This window comes from Pinus tabuliformis, chromosome 3_2, assembly GCF_031772625.1.
Source record: "Pinus tabuliformis cultivar Carrire ecotype Pingquan chromosome 3_2, CPIR1, whole genome shotgun sequence".
NCBI classification, from domain to species: Eukaryota; Viridiplantae; Streptophyta; class Pinopsida; order Pinales; family Pinaceae; genus Pinus; species Pinus tabuliformis.
In genome coordinates, this window is record NC_142302.1 from 334741551 (window position 1) to 334746400 (window position 4850).

General features: G+C 39.7%; 1 pseudogene; it reads right to left on the bottom strand.

Annotated features, from left to right (window-relative positions):
* Nucleotides 1-1434: 1434 nt before the first annotated feature.
* On the bottom strand, nucleotides 1435-2557 carry LOC149180855 (monocopper oxidase-like protein SKU5 pseudogene; annotated as a pseudogene).
* Nucleotides 2558-4850: the final 2293 nt, after the last annotated feature.

Consider the following 4850-nt stretch of genomic DNA (forward strand, 5'->3'; position numbering starts at 1 on the left):
TCCTACGAGAAAAAGGAGAGAATAGGCTCATCCTCTGACAAATGGCTTCTTTTAGTTTGGCTGTGACAGGTGTCTGCGGTTTCTTGCTAGCCTTTAATATAACATGTTTTCCAACACCCTGAAATGTAGGAAACTGTTCCTGCTTGTCGGTCCTTGGTTTGCCTCAACATATTCGAATCCAAAGGAGTATGCTTTTAACCTTTAATTAACCAAAATAGAGCGGACTGCCACATCTTGGATGTGATGTATGCTGCATTGATGGACAGGTGTCTGTATTTCAAATTTCCTAATCATCTCACCAAACTGTTTGTCTGCTTTGAAAACGCCACCTACAGCAGTTTCGTAGCGCGCTACGAAACTGCTGTGTGATTTAAAAAACACAGTCTTCCTCTAAACTTCTTACAAAATTGAATATCTGTTGTTGCCATTCTTCAGTTTCACCTTTGCTATGCTGAGATTCAGAATCACATTTTCTGTGTCCTTCATAAGGTTAGAGTGGGTTACCTTCTTTTTCCTCATCAAAGATCACCTCAAGCTTAGGCCTAACATAATTATTGAGAACTAAAACACTTAGAAAAAACACCTGTGAGGAAATCATTAAATGGACTGGAATTCTACCCTAATCCTTGATGTCTTGATGCAAGCAACTTGAGGATTACCTTGAAGCTTTGGAGAAGCAGCAATTCTAAAATACAGTTACAAAACTGGAATGCCTACATACTACAAAACCATAGAGGGTAGAATCAAACTAAATGAGAGGCATCCACCCTGTCATTGCTGTTACGGTCTTTTGACTCCCATGTTTCTAGAACACATTGCATTGCATAGTTACACCTTCATGGCACATGGTCAAGAAACATAGAGGGTGAAACAATAATGTCCTTAAAGCTTTCTCTATGTCTTAAAATAGCTCTGTGAGATGCATCCGCATGGTGAAACCAATTCAAATTTTTCCATGAAGGCCCTGTATTCTGCTTGATCTTCTGCTTTGATGATTGAGGTGTTTCCTTTGCAACCACAAACTTCTCTGATTTCCTCAACTTGTGTTGGTGGTTTATGTTCAGGCCGTCATTCCTCAAAACCTTTTAGTAGCTCAACTTTAATATCCCTCAGTTTCATGCCAAAGTTAATCAAAGAAACAACAGTACATCTTGTCATCTCTCTCTTGCTGAATCATTGCAGATATATAAGCTCTGTCAACCTCTCACAGTTAAGCGTATGAACCCGGCCTTTTCGATCCTCACTTAATAACAAAGTTGGCAACGCTTTGAGTTACTTGAATTGCGTCTGCAGAGTGAGGAATTGTTGGTATTTCCCATTCAAATGTATTTTTCTCTGGATGCCACTGTACAGCAGTCACTGGATGATTGTAGGCCTCCATAGTTGAGACATATGTCATGGTGACAGCATCCAAAGGTGTAGCATCATCACAGCTTAGTTGAGCTTATTTGGTGGTATGTTCTCCACACAGCTTGGGAAGCCTAGCAATGTAACCATGCCAACATTGATAGATGACGCCGACGCTTTTTTATCATTTGTATGGGATTGTGGCTTCTGCATGCGCGAGAGGGCACCACAGTAAAGAGCACTGCTAGGCAGAGGCAACTCAGTTTTGTTGTTTATCTCTGGATTCACAACCCTTACATATGTTTCCTGACCCAGATACCAGGTATCTAGGTTTTAAGCTCGGAGATTCCACATGCCAACATTATCTAGAGATACTAGAATTGCTGTCCAGGCATTGGGGAAAACCTGTGCTGTGGCACGAGCAACTCCATCCCATTTGTTGTAAGTTCCTCAGCTGTCTTCGGTCCAATCTCCATAGTCCATCCCGAGAACGAAAAAGGCATAGCCATCCATGTGATAACTTTGCACAGTTGTATCATTATTCTGTAGAATGATTTCCATGAATCCTTTATAGGTGCCGTTAATTATTGACGTATCAAGCTTTGGTGTCCTGTTCATTTGTCTGTCTGGGAAATCAAGTTTGAAGTCTTCGGTTAGATTAAAATTATCAGCAAGCTTGAGTGGAGTTGCAGGAGCTTGGTAAGAGATCCCATTCAAAGTGCAACGTCGTTTCCCATTGACCAATTCTAGTGGCTTGTTTTTCAACACAAAGACCTGAGTGACATTGATAGATCCATTTGAAAGACCCCTGTGGATTAGGCCTCGCAGCCCCGGCAGATACATTCCACCTGATAGATTTTGCCTGGTTCATAGAGAAGTACTTGTCATAATAATCATCCGGACCATCTGGAAGAGGCCCTTTTGCCTTACCTTTAGAATTGGAATAATGCAATATTGCCACACCCGTAACATTGGACCAAATAGTTGTATTAACAAAGCGCGCACTTGCCACCATGTAATAATCACTGCTTGCATTCTGGTCCATCGTCACCAGGAATGAGTAAGACTGACCAACATGAATATCCAAGTTTGTGAAATTTTGTTGTGATGTATAGGACCCTTCTGTCTCCGCAAGTAGCAAATTATGATTCTGGATTCTGAAGTTCAAAGAAGTTGAATCTTGCAAACCACGATGCAGATATAGCAACATATGTAACAGGGCAGCACAAGGTTTGCAGTCACCATTTTGTAAAGAAAGATTAGGTGCTAATTTCTCACACAGCACAACCTTGCCTTGCTTTCTTCCATAACATATTATCAGTCTAAAGATCAAGATGACTCTGCGCAAACAAGCCCCGAGCAAACACGTAAGGAATGCAGAGGGACACGTAAACGTAAGGAAGGCAGGGAGCTGTCAAAAGTTTCGTAAGGATAGGTGCCACAATTTATTGTAATAAGTTTGGCTCATGCACTATTCTATTATCATTCCCAACTTCTGGAAGAGCTAACTTGCTCAATAAGCATGCTAAGATTTTGGACCTCCATTGAAAACTCGAACAAATCCCCAATTTTGTAGCACGCTACGAAATCACCTAAACAGGTAGTGCTGCGAAACTGCTAAAAGAATTCTGGCGCTGCGAAAACACCCTGTCTTTAAGCTAGGCTAAAAAAATTTTGGCAATAGCATTTTCAGTGATAACAGCGGCTCCACTTGGGATAGTGTGCCCTTGTGGTGCACTAAGAACATGCAGCTCCAGTGCCTTATCCATTTGTGACAAACAGAAATTTTCTTGACAAGCATGACTGTAGGAGAAAGAAAACTACATCTACTGAAAAAAAAAAACATGCTCAGTTAACCTTGAGCTTATTTGGATTTACCTCTACCTACGTACCCTAACCATTTCAACTTCCTTCTGCTCAATCAATATGAAATTTCCAATGTAGCCAATCCTCTGTTTTATCTGATACTTGGTTCCTTTGACTGCATCGGAATTCAGAGCCAATATGATAGTATGATGACCGCTGCCACTAAATTTGTCTCTGATCTTTATAGGAAAACTGAAAAACTTGAGAGTAAAACTCTTCCATGTAATCAGCTACAGGATCCCAGAATACATGATCAGCTTGATTTTTCTTGTAACTTTCTGGCTGTGCAAACTGACCTTCAACAACAGTGTGCATTTCCTCAAGTGTAAAAGAGAAAGGAAACAAGACTCTCTCCTTATGTTCTTCCATAGAGAGCTGCTGAAAATAATGATCATGGTTATGAAAACTATATGCCTGAATTTGTCCTTCTAAACCTTCAATTTCTTTTTCAAGGTCCTCAGCAAATTCATCAAAAAATCTCATCCTATCTTCTGTCTTGCAGTCAAGGGATTTTAGATATGAGGACAAAGACAAAGAAAAATTTTCAACTGTTTCTCCATTACTACGATCATTATTCCATTGTTTAAAACTTTCAACTGAGGGAGAGTCTACCACCACCTCTGACCTATCTATCCATTCCTCCAAAAACATAAGCCATAAGTCTTGAAATGACTTAACGGATTTGATAGGAAAACTTTCAATCCATTGTTTGCATTTCCCTTGAAGTGAATCATAGAATAACATAATGCAAACATCCTCATGTTTAACTCTAAGAAGCTCAGTAAAATGACAAAATTCTGTTATATGCTTCAAGGTTAAACTCAAATCTTCTCCGTTGAATTTTGGACCATTCCTTAGAAAATATGCATCCTTGGGAAAATGATTTGGGAAACCATGAATTCCTGAAAAATCTATGCATGCATACCTTGAAGTAAGAATGGTAGCATCTGGGTCCTTCATACCTCCAGTGGAATCACCATGAATGTATGACTTTCGAATTCTTCAACAATGGAGTCGCCAAGGTAGGTTTGCAGCCTCGAAAACCACTTTGAATTCCTGCTACCTTCAGAAATTCAATCTTAAAACTTCGGGAATGAGTAATCATCAGGCTCCCGGCAGACGCACCAAAATGTTATCACAAAATCAGTACTAAGGGCTGCAGCCAAGCAAGATTTCATGTAACTCTTTCAACTAGACTTTAGACTAAGGATTAGCCTCCTTAGTCAGAGAGGGCTCTCTCACAGACTTTTGATAGAAATCAATCACAACAACAGAGGGCTAACTCTTCACACACTTGTGAAAATAAAGCTGGTTGGACACACATCAAATTTGGTCTTCATTGGGCTATGGAGTCTCACACATTTAATAAACAAAATTACAGTCATTTCATGGAAGTCAAGGCTCTTTGCATCAGATGTTCAAACATATTTCACATAAGCCACAGCTTGCTAAACATACAGGAAGTCAGAGCATTAAAAATGAATTCTGAGTGATTATGCTATAACAAGGCTGTAAAAGAACATTAAGAGAATAAACCACCATCACATTTGAACAAAATAATCCATTGAGAATCTTGAGAAGAAACAACCACTGTTTTACTATTACTGTAATAAGTCTTTACAATGGCCCAAATAAAA